We start from the raw sequence: 23,973 nt of genomic DNA, 5'->3' as shown, positions 1-23,973 counted from the left end.
GATGAACGGTTTTGGGTGGTTGTCATCAGAAAGAGACAGTCCAGCTGCAGTCGTGGTGATTTCCGCTGTCGCCTCTGGTCAGCACAAGTCGTACCTCATTCCACTGTCTCGCTGAAGCAATCACTGCCCGGGGACTTTTCAGACGCTCCTGGGGACCCACTTAACATGGATCTAATCCTCACAGGACATGTCCGCTGTACTCTCCTTACAAGCTGGTAGTGTGCAGGTTAGGAAGTGTCCAAATGGATTTGCATGCAGATGAGACTTTCACTGTTCTCGTTTGCTCAGTTGTAGATTCAAGATTTTGTTGCCTGCTTCCAACTTTGTATTTGCAGGCGTCCACAGTGCAAGCAATCCACTTGCACTTGGACCTAAAAATTGATATGTCTGAACTGGAAAAATAATTTGGGAACACAGAGTCCAAGTAACAGAGACACTGTAACATAAACTTTTTAAACTAGTGGGCTTTTAATTTGAAAAAACTGATACAGGAAGTGGCGACACTAACTTCAGCAACAGTAACTATATCACATAGTCATAACCAGACAACTTTTGCTTGCAAAAACTATCGGCAACGACACAATAGCTGACATAGTGGATGAAAATGAAGCCCATTAATTTGTATTTTCAGCGAAGGGTGGAGGAGGAATCTGGCCAGAGACATTTGCAAGAAGGGTCCAAAACTAACAAGCTCAAGTATATCTCAGAAGGCCGTCTGCCACACTGTTTTTACCAAAAAAGAGCTGTAATTAAACTATGTGGAAAGTCTCTGTTGCGTTTTGGGGCGCACTGCTCTGTTACTTCAGCTGTCTGTCACACACACCTGTGCCTGTGCGGCGAAACCTGATCGTCTTGAGCACTACTAGTCTTGCGGCGGTGTTGACCGTACAGGACATCAGCTGATCCGCTAAACCATCAATTACCATGAGTCTGCTGCTAGCTAGGTTCGTGTGAAGATGAAGATGAAGGCTATGAAAAAATAACATGAAGGCACTGTAGTTTGAACCAAGACAGCAAACTCACCACAGTGCATTAGCTACACTACCGCCATTCTTACCTTTCACAATAAAAGCCTTAGACATGAACTGTTCATCACAGCTTAACAGAGGGAACTTATTCTCATGCTAAGGTGCTAAGGTTGTTTGTGGTGATTAGGTGTTAAAGCTAATTAAATTATTTTGTTCAATATTTTGCTCTTGGCCTTTGTAAGTTTACAGTTAACATGATACACAATTCAATCAATCAGTCAAATTTTATTTATATACCACCTTTCAGACAAAACAAATGCAATTCAGAGTGCTTTACAGTTTGATTAAAGAAACAAAAACAAGAACAACATATGAAATAAGCAAAAATTGATCTTTTAAAAAAAAGAAAAACAGAAGAAGTAAAAACCATAAAATGTTGATACTACATAAAAGCCAAACTAAAAAGATTTTGTAGTTTTTACTTTACGTTTATTATCTCATCATTATCAACAATTTAAACTACATTTAAAGAATGACTAAATCTACTGTGTACCTTGTATCAACTTAGTATTATCATCATCACGAAGCTTTTGAGAGGGGGCCCAAACAGTTAACATATACACCCCCCCACACACACACAAAAAAAATACAAATGAAATGTACTGAAACAAATGTATATGTGAAACAAAAAAAAGGCAATTTATCATTTTGGCTGGTAAAAAAAAACTATGCTTGGCTGGTAGAGAAAAAAAAACTTTATTGCAGAACCAACACAAACCACAAGCAGAAGGAACGCACATGCATGCATAGTGTTAATATGTATGCAATTAATAGTTTAAAAATCTGTGTTAGAACATTTTGAACTTTGCTCCTAGTTTTAGGGGCACATGTAAAAAATTAGCCTGGAACCCTGATTTATTTTTGGTGCTTTTCATCTCAGGAATTACACCAGGATTCCTGTTCTTAAACAAGTCCTCTGTTGTAATTCCTGTCTAGTGTGAATTATAGTGTTGCTTTTTATACCAAACACAGCTGTACACACACACACCGCCTGCAGCCTCATACAATCACCAGACACGAGCACACATACTGTGAATTATGTGCTGCTTACGCGACCAGTAGCTGATTAACACAACATGAAGCATCTTACACTAATAATCAGATCATTATCAGTCTATTACTACACCATTAGTATGGCTTTCTGCTACATTTGTGCTCCTCAGTTCCTATGCTATGGCTGAGCAGAAGTCTGGGAGATGCGGTTATGTGAGACCCAAATTAATTCAGTTTAATTGCGTTGGGCTCGGTCCGGTTTTAATTGCTGCAGGTCTCAGGTCTGTGTGTCAATATGTCTTATACCCGAGTGACTCTGAGTGGACAAGCTGTCAGTTCTGGTCACATTAATTGTGAAGTGAAGGAAAAATGGCATGTGTTGCGAGTTGTTTCAACTGCCAGTGCTCGTTAATTGGTGGCACATCATGCTGTGTTGGTGTCTGACCATCCTCTGGTCTCTGTCTGACTGAGCCTCTCTTCTTTTGAAAATTAATTCATGCATGTCGGGTTTGGAAAGGCATTTCGGGGGTCCGTTTTGGATTAAGTCTAATTTTGGACCTGTGCAGAACTTTATTAGCTGTCACAGCCACCATCTCGTTAACATCACCGAATCTCAGAGCTCTGTGAGTGGTCAGTAGATATGATTAGATTTGCTGGACGAGGAAGGAAAAAAATCTATTTTTTTGTGATTCCATTGATGTTTTTGTTGCTCACCAGTCCCCAAGGTGGTGTTTTCAATTTGATTGTTTTGCCAGCCCACAATCTAAAACTCAACAGTCAAATTACAATATTAAAAAGAAGAGAGCAGCAGGAAATACACATTTTTTAGGCTGGAATCTGTGAATATATTCCTAATATTGATGCAAAAGATTAATTGCATATCAAAATTGTTGATTCTTTTTTTCTAATCATCTAATAGATTAAACTGTTTTCTGTTTTGGTGCAATTTAGTATTACTTTACTCCAAAAAGCTAAAATTACTGCTTATTCTTACCAAATTGCCAGCAAAAAAATGCTCTAGTGGATATGTTGAAACTTTAACTTTCATCAGTGCTGTGGTTAACATGCGGTTAGGTTTAGGAGCAAAAATGGAGAAAAAACAGCTTTGCATCACTACAAAACACTCATGTTTGGTGCCTGAAAGACTGCTGGAAAAACAGCCACAGGTCATCGGGTCAACATTTGGTACCACCGGAAAAACAGATATTGGCTATAAAAAACCACTGGAGAAAAGGCTTTGTGTTGCTACAAAACACCCACATTTGGTCCCTTATAAACCGTGTTTATAAGGTGTTGCCTCAAAAAATACTGGAAACACAGCAGTGACTTGCTAAATAACAACTTGTTTTGTTGTTTGTTTGTCTTGAACAGTCATCTATGGTCTCCAGCTTTGCAGGCGTCTCGTCTAAAGGTCACACCATCCACCATCCCCTCCACCTCCAGATGATGAAGCTCGTATACATGTAACCTATTCATTGTTTGCAAAAATGTACAATCCCAACATTTTCTTGGGGTGACTGGGCTTCATATTCTGGATTTTTAAAGATTATACTAAAAGGCACTTAAAATTTGAATCACAAAGTTAGATGAGTAATTAAATTTGACTAAATTCAGTGGGGTATTTTTTCATGTTTATCTCATAGTTTAGTCAAGGTAAAAGGTAGATTTAATAATAATAATAGTCATTTTTCAAAAAATAGTTTAAAAAATGGTATTAAAATTTGTCCTTGATCCTGCCTCATTTTTTGAGTTGAAGGATGAGTTGATTAAAAACAGCAGCTACTATGAAAATTTCCATTTCGTTGCTTGGGCATGTTGCTGCTGATGGCATCATATAGTTCCTGCAGTGCATTTTTTGGGTGCAGTTAACCATGTCTCTGTGAAGATGTGTACAGAGCAGTCTCTGATTTCCTGTTGCTGAGTGAGCGTCAATCGCATCTCATGAACTTTATTGCCCTGCGACCAGAAATTAGCCAGAAGAAGGCTTGGTAGAGGAACAGCTCTTGGTCCAAGTCGGGTCAGTCTTGCCCTGATGCCGGCTCTCCTCCCTCTCTTTGTCGGACACTTTCGGTTTTGTTTCTCCCTTCTGGTCTGACTTGCTGCTCGACGTATGCTGTTCGTAGAGATCCCCTGGCAGTGTGCTGCATTCAGTCCAAACCCCACACAACTTTTCCTGATGTTGATAAGTGCTCCTCTATCATAGAAAAGTTGTGCTTCAGCAGAAGGGGCTATGGATTCAAAAAAGAAAGAAAAATATAGCAAAAAGTAGCAAAGATTTGAGGAGCTACTGGCCGCTGCTTCTACAACCAGGCTTGGCTTTAATATCTGCTGTGAAGCCACCTAGATCATCATACTAAATGATGAATCTGCAGATCATAAGTGTAATTGTAGAATTCACACTATTTCTAAACCCCCTACTTGTTTGTAAAACCCATTTATATACCCTGCAGTCTTTCCAACAGCATCACTCTTTAACTCCTCATAACACCCTTACAAAAGATTAACAACAAAAAACTGACCCTCACATAATTAAGTGAAACTTTTAGCCCATGGCCTCTAAGTTTTTTTATGACAAAGGTTACCCTGAGTAGATTTATGATCCTATTTGCTTGTTTGAAAGTTTGACAGATGACTGTGTGAGTGTGAATATACATCCATGTATGCACGGTGCATGTCTATGTTTTTAGCACCCTTGATCCCCATTAATCCTCTAAAAAATAACCCCCTCTACTTGCTTTCTGCAGTTGTGTCACTGTTCTGGCTCAGAGATCTGTTTACGATAAGCTGTTGGCAGCGTCGGGTGCTGCATTAATGCTGCCAGTGTCCCAGATGTGCCAGTAATAAGACATGTCAAACTGATGCCAGCCAATCAGAGGCCAAACACACAGGGACACTGTGTCTCCCTCATGAATTTATTTATACCTAAATACCAGTTGGCAGCCACTGCTGTGGTCATCATCAGACATGCAAAAATCACTAATTCGGTTGTTCCAGTATAAAAACTCCCTTGTCAGATCTGTATCCCAGATTGGCAGACAGTTTCGTAGTTTATTAGGTGACAGATTTTGTCCCTGGTGCGAATAGCTGTTGAAAAAAGTAATGCACCAACCAGCATAAACACCAATATTCTCCCACATAATCCCACATGAAAAAAAGTGAAACACCTCATTCCCTTTGCATAAATCAGTAAATATTTTGAGTGGAAATATGCAAAACTTTGCAGTTACTTTCCATACAATGTTTATGAGAGTTAATTAAATGAATTCAACAAAGATGACAGAACACCCACTTGCACTTGTGATTTTGTTCTGCATTTTTGTTTGCTTTAAATGGCTAAGAAAATACCTTCAGACAACTTTTTAATTAGCCTATGTGATGAAGTATTAAACAATGTAGAATTTGCAAAAAGAATGTTTTTCCTTTAAACGCAATCCAGAGAAATGAGACTCATTAGCAGCAGTAAAGCCACAGTAAATGTGCCAGTTAACATCCAGCAACACCATCACAGAAGATTTAAACAAAACTGTTGTTACAGATTTCAGCTTTAAGTTAATATCCAAAGAGTTTGATATTTGATTATTAGCGCAAATGTTTTTAGTGCCTCTCTTTGGTCATTTAGAGAAAAAGGAACAAATAAAGACATTTTTTTGTGTTTTTTCAGAGACGTTTTTGGGAAGTTGTGCATATTTAAAGTCTGGGTAAAGCAAAATTGGTGATTTCTTTCCAAACACATTATACATATCAGAGAGTACTTGTTGAAAACATGAAGAGACTGTGAACAGTGTAGCACTGAATTGTGGACAGTTGAAATTATTTTTGTATCATTTTTGTGTGCAGGTTTTTTTCGGACGTGTTTAAAATCCTGCTCGATGATGCACTGGAGCCAAAGAACAAGCCACAACAAAAAAATTGACTCTCGTTAGCAGCTAACTCAGTGGCACAAAGCACACATGTCCCCCGAGCCAAAGAGCGAGCGGCGGCACGGGTACAGTGTCTCATTAACAGCTTTACCTGTTTGACAGTGAAAAACACACCGTGAGCTGAAGAACGAGAGAGCCATTGTGACAGACTTCTTGTTCAGCAGCTAGAAGCAGCTAATGTTGACACAAAGCACACACTCAAAGCAGTTAGTAGTAACAGCTGGTGGTCGGGGTTACCGATTTGGGCTGAAACAATTGAAAGATATGTTAATTGCATATATTCTGCTTTTGTTCATAGGATTGTGGCAGTTAACAGATGTTTATTGATGTATTTATTAGACTGAAAGAGCTAAGAGGGATTACAGAGCATTGCAAATTTGGCGCTCAGACAAAGGGGGCTAATGGGAAGACACTAAAACAATAGGACGTGATACGGTATACGATACAATGCGACACGATATGACATGATATGACACAATATGATATAATATACTAAATTGTACCCATAGGTAAATTTGTCTTGTACTCAGATGCTAGGCCCATAAACGTCTTTACAGTCACAGTAAAACAAAACAGCACAAACTGTACTAAATCACAACAATAACAATAACAGCAAATAATCCTAATAGCACATCCAAAATATTGTATATACTTTGCACATAACACATACTGCACACATCCTGTTGTTTGCTGTTAAAACATCATGGAGCTATTGCACAATCCCTGCAGCCTTAAGTAGCATTGTTTAAAAGTTTTCACATACTTTTAAGTTTTTCAGCGCCACAGACACCCTCAGCATCTTAGAGCAGAGAAAGCTGCTCTTTTTTTTCCACAATTTTGAAACCTAATTTTATACTTGACAATTTTTCTCAGTAATTCAAATTTGGTTGGTGGTTAATTTAACACTTTTCTGTGCTATAATAGACTTATTAGACATATTTATTTTGGCTCTACACTGACTTTAATGCTTGATATAGCGTAACTGATAAATATGCAGGGGGGCTGGGGCACATCCATACTCCCTGTCTTGACTTAGTTGTGAAAAACTATTTCCTTACATTGGCTAAATATATCTTTTTCTTGCTCGCAGTATAGCAGTTTGCTTGTATATCTTCTTATGAATTATTTAGAGGACATGTGTAACCACAGTCCAACATTCATTACCTCTTATAAAGGTCACACTGCTTGCATTCCTTGACAGGATTTTCTAGAAAGGACATTAGAGTATTTAACTTAAGATAACCATCTCATCAAAATCAACTCATTACACGCATGTTTGACTTGTATTGATGTTGCCCTGTGGCCATTTGGGCTAAAAATCCCTTAAAGACAGATGTCAAGGAAAGTTACTCTCTGCACCACATTTAGTGAGATGAATGTAGAATGTTTTTTACTTTGTGAATCATAATGTCTACTTTGTAAAAATGGAAACTACATTTGATTTTTGACAGAGGGATTGTTCTTTAGGTAGCAATTATTTCTGTATCAAGGGATTGCCCAAAAAAGAAGTCCTGAAGTTACCCATCACTGGCTTCAAGAGGAATTTAAATGTGCTCAAGCAACTAATTAAGACTGTCAGGGAATTTGCAGCAAGTGCTCTCAGCCCCTCTGTGAATGTGGTGATACTGTACAGTGAGTCACAGAGGCCTTCGCAATCAAAAACTGAAAATAAGGCAAAAGCTTCTGCGACATCAGTTATTAGTTCATTGCTTATCAATAACTACCAAAGTAATAGGTACCATTAAGTTATTGATAACTTACAGGTACTGATTTGATGAGAGAAAATAAGTCAGTAGCTGATAAACTAGAAATTACTAGAAACAGAGTGAAAACTAGAGAGAAACTAGAAACAGATTAATTGGATGAACACTGGTATCTGCCGATATTTGCCTTGTTAACTGTAATCAGTCTATCGGAAAATAAGAAGACATTCACCTATGGGAGTACTGATGTTTTTCTGTTTTATCACATGCTGGCAAACAGGCTCTGTAATCTCACTGTTCTGTGAATAGATGGCTAGCCGGCGTCACGTCTCCTCTGGGACAATAGAAAATGTGTTTGGGATGAACAAGGATCTTCCCCAGGAAGCCCCTGGGGTGAAAGGACTTAGAAATTATCATTGCACCTGAGAACGCATCCTGTTTTCCCCTTGATGATGCTACATCGTGAACAACAAATCTGTGTTAACATTAGCAGTTAGCAGCCAGTGGCTTCACGGATGTTAATTTGAGTTATATTATGATGCATCAGGCTGTATTCAGTAAAACTGAGTATTCGGCAGTGGTGGATTACAACATTCACATGTTCAGTGTACTCATGTAAAATGCAGTTTTTGGTGAGAATCTTAAATGAAACAGTTGTTTGAAGGAGAAATTTGATGTTTTTTCAGCTATATAAAATTATGAATTATTATTATATAGAGATTAATTCGCTTTTTAAGTCTTTTATTTTTCTTAAAAAAGAAGAAGATGGCTTTCATATTGAATAGAAAACAACTTGTTTTATAAATTTGTATGATTGAAGTAGAAGGCAGTGTAATGAGGGCCTTTATTCATTCAAAGCAGTTCATTTATTTTTTCACAATGTAGTTTTTCTTGTTTCCCTGTCACAAAAGGGGAAAAAATAGAAACAAAAACAAAATAAACAACAATATAACAATATAAAAACATTGGTATTGGTATCGTTCCAAAATTCAAAAACTGGTGCATCCCTACTGGAAATATATGGGAAAAAGAAAATTATGCTCAAGTTGAAATGCAGTAAAAACTGTCGTTGGCTTTGCATTCAGTCTAAAATATGATACCATTGAAACAACAATTTAGTAAATAAAAGCGAAAAGCATAATTTCATGATTGCCAAGTGTTGGTGTCAGTAAAGCAAAATATCTCAAACTGCCAAGAAGCAAAACTCATTCCAAGAATATAATGTTGTACAATGATGTGATTGACCTTATCAAGACCCAGAGAATTTGAATTAATCTTCAAATGCAAATGAACAGAAAGGTAATGGCAAAAAGAGCCACTGGTCATCAGCTGGATGTAAAGGTCATTACCACAGTCATCTCTCACAAGTGTAGTTCAACAAACGATAAAGTGTATCAATAAAATAAGCACAATCCCCTTTGAGGATAAAAACAACATAAGTGCTGGTCTGTTCAGCTCGAAGTACAGTTTGTTCAACGCAATTCTTTTGGCTTATTCATTTGCTCAGGCCGTCATTGTGTTGTCAGGATTGGCCTTGCAATAAGCCATATGAAGCTACACAGCTTTTATCTGCGGTTGAGCCTGAATAAATCCATTATTGCTTGGCATTTAAGTGGTTGCTGCACCTTTTCTATTTCCTCACAGTTCAGACCAGAGACTCAGAGCACATAAGCGGCAGTACTTCAATCATAATACTGGAAGTTAGTAGCTTTTTAAGGCCAATTTGCTATTTTGTTGACTGTTGTGAGTGTTCTTCTGGTTGGCAGGTAGGGTATAATGGATGATGTGCCAGTTAAGAGTGGAATCCCTGCTTTTTTTGTGTTTAATTTGCACCATTTCTGAGTCACTAACAGTTGTTTTCCAGCGATTAGGGTACAAACAACCATTCTTGCTTTCAGTAGAGCTCCTGGCATTGTCATTATCCTCATGATAACTACCGTATTTGGATTAAAATTGAAATGCAAGTCACCGCTGATTTTTTTCAATCCTCACAAATGAAATGACAAAGCCTAGAAACAAACTAAACACAGACCATAATGGCATGGTTACCCGTTATTTGTCAAGTAGGTGGTGCCTAATGGAACTCCAAACAAATCCTCAAACAGAGGCAGAGCAGTGACCCCACATTTGTTTTTGTTTAGACTACAGAGACCTGGTGATACAACAGTCAACTATTGTAGGGCCTTTAGAGTACATAGATAAATTAAGACTGTATTCAAGTCACTTAAAAAAACCCACATACAGTTATCTTTATCTATAAAGATGATAAATGAACATTTAAGAAGACTCGAAAGCAGAAGTGACAGGCGCAAACAGAATCTCACATTACTAGGACCCTAACATAGGTCAAAATAGTACTTTAAAGAGATTTATATTTCTGATTGTATAACCCACAATACTTAAATCATGTTATAGCCAATCAAATGTCATTAGTTTGTTTGCTGTTTGATTATGGCTGTACAGATAACTCACCATATCAACTGTGTACTGACATATTTCTGTATTTTGATGCTTGTTTTAAATGCTTAACTAAAATAGAACAAAAGTTGTGGAAATTTATATAAAGGTTTGAGAGGGACTGCTGTCTTGTTGCTGATGCTTTCTTGATAGTGACAGCAGGAGAGGAGGCTGTTGAAGTGTCTGGTTCGAAAGTATTTATGCCGAGATGCTAACATTTTACACCAGAATTTAGGGTCGCTGACAAAAATCAGTTGCATTGTCCTCTGTTTCCATCACAGCTTTTTTCACTATAACCTTATTTTGAGATACGTAAATAAAAGATTGTAAACACTGTGCTATGCTTTTATCCTGCATTGCTCTATGTGCAAAAAAGTGCAGTGGTTCCCCTGACAAAATGCGACTCTACTCAGGGGGCTTCAAGGCTGAGGAGTAGTTCACCAAAAAATGTCAATTTAGTCATTATCTACTCACCCGATGGCAAGTCGAGTGAAGTTTTATCCCACACACAGGGAGACACTTGTGGAGTAACCAGCAAGCAACAAGTTCCTATATCAGATTTACCACTGTGTGTGGGAGGCCTCTGGGTAGCATGTAAAAACTGGCGTGAAGATACCACAAGCTGTCGATGGTCTTTCACAATCACGGCTAGAAGGCTACAACAAGGCTAAAAACATGACGCCAGTGATGTTTTTATAAACAACTCGGCACGTTGGGAATTCAGGACACTTGGATTACTTCAAATGAGCAGTATGGAGACATTTTGTGATTTTATTATGTATTTTTTTAATTGTTTGAATCCTGGTCACCATTTGCTTCAATTGTTTGGGATATGAGTGCAACACCTTTCCCTGTGAACCTCCGGTAGTGTTTTGTTGACTACAAACCTTTACTTTCCATGGGCGTGAAGGTGAGTAGATAATGACTGAATTTTCATTTTTGGATGAACTATTCCGTTAATGTTTAGTGAGCAGCCCAAGTTGTTTTACAAACATAATACCAAAGGGGAACGAGGTGTTCACTGTCACCTTTTCATGTAAGATAATGCGGGAGAATATTGTTAGGGACAAAATCTTTCTACTAATAAACAACTGTCAACAACCAAACAGGTGAACCAGGACTTGAAATACCACGTGCATAAGCACAGTAGTGCATGAAAAATTTTAGCTGTACACCTAATTCTCAGCTCTACATGCACCGCTGCACGCATCTTAGTACAGAATGTTTTGCAAGGCTGCCTGCTCTCAGGCATGATGGTGAGACTGATGCAGTTGACATTTTTCACATGCTCTAACACCACACATCCATTCTCTCATGCAATAAAAAGCAAATGTAAAATAGATAATAACATGGCAGGAAAGAGGACACTTAACAGTGCATGGACAGACAAGACAGAGCAGCACAGTCACAGCTGTGTGTAAACACTGTGGTCAAGTGAGCTGCCGCTTGGATTTTGATGCTCATCAGTAATGGTACAGGTACGTGGAGAGGCCAGAAATGAAAAAGAAAGACTCACATTTCAACTATAAGTTTTTACATATCATGTATTAAATAAGTCTTGTTGAATATCTAAAGTCACCGAAGAAGTCCTAATATCATGAAAAAAAAGTTAGATTTGCTGAGAAGCTCAAAATGTTCCGATGACCATGTAAAATTTACAGTAGTTTCACTGCACATTACTGTTGTTTGCTAATTTGATATTTAAATAGATAATAAAGAAATAGGTGCATGTTATGAAAGTAACATGCTCAAATGCATTTGCACAGGAAAAAGTATTAAACACTAACATGCATCATTTCTAAGATGCATCAGCTTCTTCAGTTGGCTGAAGGTGGGAATTTCAGGTCACACTTAAACAGAGGTGACCTCCAATCTACGAGTCTGTCAGAGCTGTGCAAAACTGTCTATAACAGGAAACATCGTTGAATTCATGATTTATGCATACTCCAGTCAAAGTGTGTGAGAGTCAGAGTCTTCACAGAAGGAGGTGGCAGCACTTTTAGCCTCACCTTAGTCACAGCACCAGTCCAAAACCTCACTGCAGGGCCAGTTTACTCCCTCTGTGCCATTCAGGTCTTTTAAATGAATTGATATGTGCCTCTGAAAGTAGTGGAAATAATGTGTTACCATTGTTCTGTGGGGATCACATTAGTACTCTGATTGAGTACAACACACAGAGGGGAATTTTTAATACTGTTGACCTTGTGGAGTTAATGATTAATTGTAATATTTGTATATTATGGGAGGGAGTCGGCATACATTCTTAAAAAGTCTCAGCAATACCTCTGCATACACTTAAACGAAAACAAACTGCAGAAGTGATTTGGCATTCAGCTCTACTGCCTATTACGATACCAAATTTAACAATATACATTTATTAGTAATGCGATTTAGATCCAAGTTTGGCTACAGAATTTACTGTGCTATTTCATTCTTATTGCACCTCCATATCTGTGATGAGATAAGCACTCACTAATTGGCTGTTTCTGCTCGCCCGGATAAATGCCACAGATCAGCAGCCACTGCTGGCTCCACTGAAAATAATGAGCTAATAAAGATAAGGATCATGGGAAAATTGCAGATTGGGGACCACTCATATTCTCTGTGACTGTGGATTCACATTATATCCTCTATTGTGAAGTAATTATAGACAATCAGTTCTTTCTGTGCAACTTCTCTAAAAAAGAAGGCCACGTCTGAGAACCTTGAGGTTTATAATATGATGCGTGAGGACCTTGACTGCCGAAACCCTGAAATCTCATTGTCAAAACTCCTTTTTTTTATTGTCTGGACTCAGCGTCAGTTCATTTCAAGGCTTCATAGCTCAGAGAGTTTGATAGCAGACTCTTCCTTACTGCTGTCTCTTTGTTATATTTGAATAATAAAACTTCTCTATCTTGCACAAACTTTAATTTTCACTTTCAGTTACTACAGAAACATATTTTTAGATGTTTGCTACAGTATGTTACACACTTCCTCAGATAACACAGACCTACAGCATGTGCTGAACAAAGTCCTGTATTACAGTGGCAGCATTTGTCAGCTTTAATCAGTGTGTCCAGCTCATATACTGCTTTTGTTCTGGGTTGCAGGGGAATTGCTTTTGATTATGATTTACTAGAGCTAAGTCAGTGTATTGTGATGTCTGAAACATGAGTAGCTCTCAACTGACAGCTGTCAAACACCACCTTAACCCTTTGAAACTTGAGCAAATTTGATTTCTTTCAAAACCATGGGAAGAAGGCAATGAGCAGCTTTAGAGGAAATGACCCAAAAATTAGCAAGAATTTTGTAAAAAGTAAAAGAAAATTACTTGAAAATTAGTGAAAACAAACAAACAAGGGAATCATCTGGAAAATGTGCTTAAAAAAACTGCAATAATTCTGCAACATAACTTTAAATATAAATGTAGTTGTCCCCTAGCTTTTTTCCTCTAGATATCTTTAAGCCCTTTGAAATAATTTAATAAATCTCCTAATTTCTTGCAAATTGTGGAACATGTCAAGTTGTCTTTTTCGTGCTTTTAAACGAAATCTCTTATAATTTTCGTTCAGTTCAAATTTCCTTCTATCAGACCTCTTTACAGAAATTCATGCTGATGATTATGAAGTGTTAAACATCACAATCACACAGTATAAATCCCATTTAAAAAAAGATACACGCACACCACCAGTTAGTCCTGTTCAGCATCGTCATTCACAAAATGCACAAATAGACTCCAACACCAGTTGTCAGATCTCTGAGTTGTGAAGTGCTCATGTTTTGTGCTCAGCCATGCAGATCCAGAATTGCCAGAATTGTCAACTCTTTACCCTCCGTTTCCATCTTCAGTCTGACACTGCTTCCAATCGAACTGATTTCCATGGCAGAGGAGGATTTGATTTTCCCTAACCAAACACTAGAGACCAGCCTATCTGCCTGATTCTATCATTTTGAGTCCAAACTGATGCATTGCCAGCATACTGGTTTTGTCAGGGTTTTAGGAGTGGAACAGGGCGAGGTGAAATCAAACTGCGATGTTGAGAAGAGATGTCGACTTAGAACAGCCTTTATAGCAGCACCTATTTTGTCTACAGTGCTTCCCTTTGTTGTTATTACTCGTCATTTGCTCTAGTGTACTGCTTGACAAAAGCTTAATAATGCCGTTAGCCCCGCCTGTGGTGCTTATTGGTTGTTTTTTATTTTAATTGAGAAACCACAGTTTCATGACACAATGCTAGCTGAATCGGTAAATCTGCGTAGTGGGTTGACTCTTAAATCTATCTGTAAAAAGTCAACAAATAACTGCACACAACAGATTTTCAGACCTTTATGTCAACAATTTTCTTTTAATATTACTGTCAACATGTACTGTGAAATACTGAAAAATCAAATAAATACTATTTAGAGAAATTCATCTTTCGTCTTTTTCCAGGCTTTTAAAACAAAGTGGGCAAACTCAAAACTTTTCCTAACATACAGCAAACAAATTCCTGTATGTGTAACTCAGAATACTTTAACTATGTTACCAGCAACAACAAATGTCGGGTAACCTGTGGAGCCCTGAGAAACAATGGCTTACTGCTGCTCTGAAAATAGGTTGGAGGTTTACAAAGCTTCATAAAAAAAGAGCCAGGGCAAGTTAGTCTGTTTGTTGATGAACGTAACAGGTTAGGATTTCTTCACTGGGAAAAACTTAAATGATCGATCATTCGTATCGTGTTCAGTTGGGAAGAGGTGTCACGAACATAAGAATAAAGCTGCAGTTCAAGTGTTCATTAACATATCATATTCATTAACTGTGCCTTTTAAAATTAGGATGGCAACAATAAAATAACTAATGCTTCCGAGTTCGTTAGCATTGCTACAATTAAGGCTAAAGCAGTAAAATGTCAGTTATGGTGTATAAAAGAAGTAAGTAATATGTATATGGCATCCTTGAAAATAGTGGCGGGCCAGCAGTGGAATCTAGAAAGGACAGGTGTTTGAAAATCTTATGACAAAAGTTTAATTTAGGTAAGATACACATGTCCAGAGCTTTCCACAAAATGCTATTGCACCCTTTAGTATGCTCAGTGTGATCCTGATCTTCTCTGTCAAGTCGGCATTCACCTGTGATCAAACAGAGTAATACCAGTCATAGCCTGTCTGGATGCAAAGTGAGTTGATGGACCCGGCAGCGTAACATGCTATCAGTGAGAGCTCAATTGGCAGGCAACTCCAATTGAGAGCAGATGAATAGCTAACAATTGCCTCCCTGCAAGTAAAGAGAAACCCATGAGTCAAATTGCCTTTCTCTGAAGGAGAGCGGTGCAGGTGGCAGCGCAGGATAGGAATTTGGTATTAGGAGATATGGCTAAGTACTTAAAGTCTCCACAGAGCTCATCAGCTCCAGTACAAGACCTGACCTGTGTAATCCCAGTGTGCTGCCTTTCAGCCAGGTCTGGCCTCAGTCAAGACGGGATGTACTTGTTCAAACTTTTCAGGTTTTCCCCATTCAGCAACTTTTTTTCATTGTGCTGACACACAGTAAAATTAAACCTGGCTATAATAGATACCAGTGGAGACAAACAGTGAGATTCTGTGAGACGAGAAAACAAAAGAAAACAGGGATATAGTTGAATGTGCTCTGGGACTTTTGGTTAAATTGGAAAACCTCAAGCCATGTGCTCATCGGAAAGGAATGAATTGCAGGGCCTCGGCTAACCATGACGGTAATTGTTTACCTTTAGATTACTTTTATTCTCGATCAGTTAATGGTTTTGTCTTAAAAATTTCAGAAAATGAAATGTGCCTCACAACTTCTTTTGTCTGATAAAAAAAGTCCCAAACCACAAAGGATATTAAATTTACAATAATATAAAATAGATGAAAGAATTTGATCCTCACATCTGAAAAAGCTGAAACCAGCAAATGTGTAGCATCTTTAACCTTTAGTGTTGACCTATCGGGTAATTAGTAAGTAAAAGAACTACCTTTAACATTTCAAAAGCTGAAACTCAATACTTTAACCTTCAAATCCCATGTACAGAGTCAATAGAAAATGTGCCACTGACTAAATGCGTACATTAGACTGCACTGTAGATGGTGATTGGTTAGATCAACATCTTCAACATGATGTTGATTTGATGATCTAATTCTAGCTCAGAGATTTATGCATGGAGTGCAAACCATATTGCAGTATGTTACTTTAAAGTTTTATGTTGATGGGACTCTTTGTCAGTCATTCAGTACAGAGCAGGTGTCAGCACCAGCAGACAGCACACCTGTTTTATTTTATACATCATTTAGTTTGACTGTGCCTTTCAGTGTGAAATCAGTGTTTAGAGGCTAAATGCCAGACTGAAAGCAAAGTCTGTTTGTAATATGAGGCAATTCAAAATTTTTCATTTCCAGAGTGTCAAATAGCCCGGTTTGCAGCCCTTAGATTCTGTTACCAACGCTCAAGGCACCTTACAGGGTCTGTATGGGACACATTGGTCTTTCAACTGACACTGCTGCAATATTGTGGTAAAGAGAGCAATAAAGTCTAATGTAGGTTAAAGGGAGAGGTCATGAACAGGTCAAACACACACATGACCGTCACCCAGGAGCTGGGTGTTTATGACCCATGTGAGAACGAAAGTCTACTTGAGTTCTTTGAACTACATAACTTGGTTAATGAAAACCATGCTTTTATTTTTATTAAACCTAATCAAGTAGTTTTGCTGCCTTATCCTAGAGTCCTTTGGCAGTTTAGGTTTCACCACCTACAGTTGATGAGTTGGGCATAAAAACATGTTGGACATTTTCTGTTTTCATCAGTTAGCTAGTCTAGGGTTAAAACAGTTTGTTCATTGTTAAGAAAATTAGTGTTTTGATAGTTAGTCATTTTTCAAGAATGAATAACCAACATTCTCTGGCTTCATGCTTTTAAATTAAAGTATTTGATGCTTTTTATCATATATAATATTTAATGAATCTATTTGATATCTTTTACGTTTTAGACTGTTGGTTGTACGAAACAATCAATTTGAATTATCCACCTTGGTCTCTGGAAAATTACGTGGGCACATTTTCAGACATTTTAAAGATGAAATGATTACTTGAAAAAAAACAGCAGCAGATTAATCAATAAGAAAAATATGTTAGCTGCAGCCGTGATTCTTTTCAGCACCTCAATGGAGAAATCAGGGTCTTATTCCTGTAGTGTTCCTTCAGTGTTTATTTAACATTGCTCGCGGGTCTGACTACCTGCCACATGTTGCTGAACCATTTAGAAAGGAAATTGATTTTAGTTAATGACCTTCTTTATCATTAATTTATAAGCTTTAGATAGAGCCTTAATCACTGAGAAACATGAGATTCAGCAGCCCCCAGACAAATCACACCACACCAACCTGAATTAACAACATTTTCTGTAAAAATCGGATATCATCTCAACAAATATGTTGACATCTTCTACACCTTCAAATTGGCTTATTTGCATTTGATTAATAATAATAGCAACAGTAGTTGGCATCAAGAAGAACCACGTCATTAGTGCGACCACGACCCACGATAAGGAGATTTTTGGAAAGCTTTTTCCAAAATCTAAAAATCCAAACATTTTCAGTAAGCAAATTCACCTGTACTGGTTGAGTGCTAAAAATGAGGCTTGAAAACTTTTGACAGACAGTACATCTGCAAAGAACATCTTATTAAAAAGATTATATTATTCTGTGCTGTGCCTCACAATACACCACCATCCATAATAGACACTCATCTCCAAGAAAAGTCCTTAAGCCACAGAGAATGAGTTAGCTTAAAACATCCTCTAAGTCCTGTAGAGTATGTGGAGTCATTTGGTGTCTGAGGTGTGACCTGCAGCCATTACCACTGGTCACCTGACATCATTCAAGGGTCCAGCTGTATTCTCGAGTCATAATGGGCTGCTTAAACAGTTAAATTTGCTGGGGAAATTAGAAATCTCCCAGCCACTGTGAACTGTTAACAAAAAAGTTAAGCTTCCTGGCCCGCAAAGACTCCAAACCTCATTAAGAACCAAAGCCACAATGTGTCTTCTGTTGCAGTTTTGTCCTTTATAGCTTCCCTTGTCCTTTTTTAAACTTGCCACATTTCAAAGCAGATGGGTTACACCCAAGGATTGGCCCGCTGCTATTCATTCTCATTCTCTTTTTTAGCACTTCTTTCCACTCTGGTTGTTCCTACATTGGGGTAATTACCATTCAGCACTCTCCTGAAGGCTCTGGCTGTAAAATTCAATCAGCAACCAAGCAAGATTTAACTCCCAAACTCCCATATGTTGAAGCAGTAAAGCCCTGTCCATTGATTTAGCGGTAACATCCTCCCTCTCTTTTGGCTGTGTTCAAACTGCTCTGGCACCGGCTTTTATACGTGATTCAAAATAATATCGGAAATAGATGGACTTTGTTAAAGCAGGACTGTGGGGAGATCTAAACGATAAGGTTCTATAAACGGTGCATATTGCAGATAGTATTTCAGTAGTTGCTGTTAAGCCGAACTGCATTAAACAGGAGAATTGAATTTAAATTTAACTGATCTCCATTCCGATGAACTTGCCAAACATCAGGGGAAAGGTTTGAATCTGTTAAACACTTTCAAACAGCAACATTTTGCCAATTCGAAGAGCACATAATCTATAAACAGCCCTACAGATACACTGTAGAATGTGACAAGATGATCTTACTTAAAATAGTCTAGGAAACCGATTGCCTTGAAAGAGGAAGGTAATATAACTATTCATCTTAATTTATGTTAACCATATATTTGCTATGTTAGCTTAATTGTAATGAGGATATACATATATTTATTTCCAGGTATTTTTATTAAGATACAAAACAAGAATACAGCGAACGTGTACAATGTATTAAAACACCAAAAAAGTCAGAACAAAATGGCTTCTTTAGACTAAGGTAGATTTTTGGTGTGAAACATGGAATCATACAACCATAACAAAAGGTAGTGCATACAGTCAACATTGAACTTTAGACATGCAATCTGGTGTAAATACAGCATAACATCATTATTTAAAGATAAAAAGTCATCATAAACATAGATCAAAAATGATATTTACTACAACTCTTGAGGCAATTGCTTTCCTAGATTTTTTTTAGGTAAAATAAACCCATCAGATTTTACAGTGTAGAGAGTGTTATTTTTCCAGAGCCCCTGCATAGACTAATGGTTATTTTGTTGTCCCCACACACCATGTTTTGTTGCATGGATTAAAACCTTCATCTCTGCATTGGCTAATGTCACATCTCTTTTCAGTCGTCCTCGTGTCCCTGTTCGCCCCGGACACAAAAGGCAATAAAAGACTTGCAGAGGGTGCTGCATCCTCTTAAAGGTCTTTTATCAATCAGTGTTAACTACCTGCCAGGAGCTTATTACTCTGGGCCATATGTGACACAGCAAACCTATCAGAAGTGAGCAGTCAGTATGCTGAAAAGCAAACTAAAGTACACAGTAAGCCTGTGCTTTAGCCTCCACTGAACCTTCAGCTACAATTGATGAGCTTCAACAATGAAGGCTGTTCTCTCCATGTGTCTCCTCTCATGTGATTATCTGTAGGAGAATAAAAATTGTAGACCTTGTGCAGAAAGTCTAGTTCTCCTTTTTTTTTCCACTGGAAAGGTTTTGAAATCTCATTGTGCCTTATGTCATATAAGATGCTGTAAACAGGGTAGTCTTGTGCAAGAGCTCAAGGATCCTTAAAAGTTTTCTGAAATAGTTTTCTTTTATTTTTTGTATTTGCAAGGCACTCTGCAAATTTGAGATTATACAGTATATTTACCAGAAGTGACAACGTGGTGATAGCTGGTATAGTTTTCACCTTGTGTGTCTGTGTGTGTGTGTTTCATCACATCAAAATGTGGTCCTGGAGACAACTACTGTAGCAAGACCTACCACAGTGACTGTTTTAAGTACTTTGCCAGGTGTTTATATGTCTCTGTCGGCATATTTTGTTAACGTATTTGTGTCACAATCACGCAAGAAGCAGTCATGAAACTTTACAGGTGTGTAATTGAGATTGTGGTGGAAATTTGTAGTTATGTCATTATTAATCCCATACTTTCACATATGTTCTATATTTTGTCTTAACTTGTGTGTGACTCAGCTAAGTTAATGATACATTTTAGGTCTCTGAACCATGTTGTTACCCTGGCTTTATCCTGGAACAAGGACATCCGAAGTTCTGTTTATTGAACAAACATGTTGTTATGGTACTTCGATCAGATGTTTTTAGAGAATGGTTGAAAATCAGGAAGAGTCAATCCAATGTCTATCTTGATTGTTGTGTGAAAAAGGGCCGGCCCCTATGAGAAGTTATATCAAATGTGACATGCTTCAGTTACTTTGCAAACCAGCTCAGGTCTTTAATTAAAGATATTTGCCCAGATATTTCTTATGACTATGCTTCCAAGAAGTTTTATTTTGAGTTAAAAGTACACTACAAGATCAAAATGAAGGCCAAATTTGAAGATGGATGTGGCTTAAGAAAGGGTGCTGGAATTGTGTTAGGAAGTTGGGAAAGGAGCTGGATTGCAGATTTTGTGTCACTGGCAGATTTTCGCTGGCTCTCGGTCTGCTGCTCAAACTACAGATAGTACTCCTACATTTTCGTATGCCCGCCCAGTGTTTCCCACAAATTAACAGTGAATGTGTGATTTTTTTTGGCATCTTTCAAAGGAATGTGTGTCTCTTTGTATCCTCCATGTCCTCTCTCTAAATTCAGAGGTTTTGCAGGTCCATGAATGCAGTGCAGGCAAAGCTTTCCATGACTTCTTTTATCCTCTACAGCACTTTGTCACTCGCGGGATGAACAATTAACCTGTGGATACGTTCACAGCTAATCAGATCACACTGATGGATTATAGGAGCAGCTGTTTGTAAGTGAAAGCACACTTTAAGACTCAGCAGAATACAAGATTATGTTTCAATTTCAAAGCAGCTGACATTCTGCTGCACCATCTCTACATAACTATAATTATCCCAACGATATATTTATTTAAATTCTCCTAAAGAGTGGTCCAGCTCTAAAAATCGTGGTGGCAGATTAATTAATTATGGCGACTTGCCCAAAATAAATGAATGTGTGGGAAATGTTAGCTGACAACTTTATTGTTTCTTGTGTCAAAACAGACATTGCATTACCTTACCCAGCAACCCGAGCATTTATTGTTCTGGTGTGGCGCAGTGCATTCTGGTAGTTGTAGGTTTTCTACTGCGGCTGTGGCCCAGAGTTAGAGCAGGTCGTCCACAAATCAGATCAGCTTCTCAAGTCAACATCTCCAAGTATCGTCGGGCAAGATACTGAACCTCTAATTGCTTCTGATGGCTGTTCCATCAGTGTATGAGTGTGTGTGACTGTTTTCTGAGTAGGAGATGGCACCATGTGTGGTAGCCCCGGCCACCAGTGTGTGAACCGGTGAATGTGACATGCAGTGTAAAAGCACTTTGAGTGGTTGGAAGACTAGAAAAGCACTATACAAGTGCAGTCCATTTACCATTTACTTTTTGAGAAAAGCATATGCCAGACCCATTTTTTGATTTGGGTGGTTTTGTTTTTTCTGGTCATGTAGCAGCAATCCCAAAAGTATTTGCTTTTCTCTACTGAATAGACAGCATAGTTTTATGGGAAGACAATCTTTCCAGCTGTGAAATTCTTGTTCTCATCTATTCTGTTTCTGTCTATCCAGGGAGAGGAAGCCCCCCCCCTTAATTTGCTCCACTAGAGTTTTCATCCTTTTTCCCCATTGTATGGTTTTTTGGGAGAGCAGTAATAGAGAATTTTCCAAAAGACAAAGTGGGTCATATGCTGTACAGATTGTAAGGCCTGTTGTGGCAAATTTGGGATTTGTGATGTTGGGCTATCTAACACTTCCTTGACTTTATTTAAGCAACTACTCTTGTTTCATATTTTGCTTTTCATTCCCTAGATGTTAACATATCTGTCTTCGATGTATTTGGTGGTAGGTTGTGTGCGGTAGTTTTAACAAAAATGTTTTGCTGAAAACAGCTGCTTGCTGTTGGGGAAGCTGAGATTGCAACAATTTTCACTTTACAGGCTGTAATGTTCAATAAATGTCAATGTAAAACATGTCTTTTGTGGAGCTTCAAGAATTACTGCTTTCATTTTTTAACACCAAATAACTGCTTGGGTCTTAATGCCCAATGCCAAATGTTTTCATAGAAAAGCAAAATTATTCTTGCCAATAACATTAAAAACATTTTTTTTCTTCCAGTTTTTGGTCTCAAAATGAGTTTGTCTGATTTCATTTCAACCATGATATTTCCTCCCTTTTTTAATTAATGTTTTTTGACCTCAGGCGGCTAATCTACTAGCTGCTGGCTTTAGTTATCACACAGATGTTTGTCACCTCCAGCCAAAGGCATTTCTCACAGCTGACATTTTGACTAACAGGTATGACTGGCAATGTTAATAGTGGCCGATCTCATTTGCTGTAGGTGTGCTTGTGCCACGGCCTCGGTGTTGTGCGTGCTGGTTGACTGGCATGTTTCCTAAATGGAGCAGAGCCACTCGTAATGTTTTTACTTAACACCTGTGCTTGTTCTTTAAAAATGTCTGATGTAAAAAAACAGTCTGTTTGGCTTTGAAAGACAACCAAATCTGACACTTATGCATCATTTTTTATACATCAGGGGTTGGAGCTGACAAACTAACTGCTGTTTCCAAAATAAATCCACACATACACTCAGTATATTTCATATTAAAGACCCCACTAATGGCCATTTGTTGTTACTGTGTTTTCAGAATCATCTTCAGTGCTTAAAATGACCACATGGGATCAGACTGGCAAGCTGTACTTCTAATCTGTAATAATGTTAAGCACCATAATTACACTCCTCAAAGGCACTGACTCCTGCTTTGAACTGTGTCCCACTCTAACAAACATTCACTTAACCCAGTGGAGAAATCCAGTTCGGCAGACATTAACGGCACTATAGAGCACAAACCATAGACTTTAATTGAGTCATTTTTCTTTGTCAAAATATGCTCATATGCACACAGGCGTTCCCGGATGCATTGCCTTGACGTCAGACACCGCAATCACTTGAGCTGTAAGTTGAACCAGATACAGTGTTCGGATGAATGTAGCACATTTTGGGGCAGCAGATTAGTGGGTGGATTTGTTTAAACGGAGATTCAACCACTATCTCACGCAGAAGCTTCAGCACTTCAAACAGCCTTTTTTTTTTAAGAAGATCATATCCTCTTGTAAGGATGCAAGGAGAAAATACAATCATGTCTTCCCTAAAGTTACCCCCCCAAAAAACCCTCCTTTACTTTAAAGGCACTTTGGAAAGAATGTCAGATGATGCAAGTGAAGACCAAGGCAATGAAATTATCCGTTACATTGCTCATTCCAACGGCATCCAAAAACCTGAGAACAGTTCATGATGACATCTCTTTGATCTTTAATTAGCAGATCTGATCTGGACACTGCTATGAATCTTAATTTACAATATCTAGAAACACTACGCCAACATATACACAAGCTCACCTTTACACATATTTCATATTTACACACGAAATATTAATTATTTTCTTTTTTTATGCTATACAACAACCATGTCTTTCTCTGGTGTAAATATGATAAACAGCTGTGTTGCTATATGAGAAATATGTCAGAAAAACAAGATTACATGAATAAAACAATTTTGCATAAACCTCTCCTGGTGCACGTTCAGCAGCACTTCCCTCATGGAAATGAAATCTAAATTTAATGAGGAGAAGTCCCTGAAGTCATCTGTAGGTACAAGGTCAAATGTGTCTATCAACTCTCAGAATACATTTTTATGGCAAGTAAACATGTGAGTAAAAGGTTTAAATGAAGCAGCCTTTAAGACTGATATTCATTTAAATAT

The sequence above is a fragment of the Plectropomus leopardus genome, chromosome 8, assembly GCF_026936395.1.
Source record: "Plectropomus leopardus strain MGB_pleo_1.0 chromosome 8, ASM2693639v1, whole genome shotgun sequence".
Lineage (NCBI taxonomy): Eukaryota > Metazoa > Chordata > Actinopteri > Perciformes > Serranidae > Plectropomus > Plectropomus leopardus.
Note: the sequence above shows the minus strand (reverse complement) of the source record.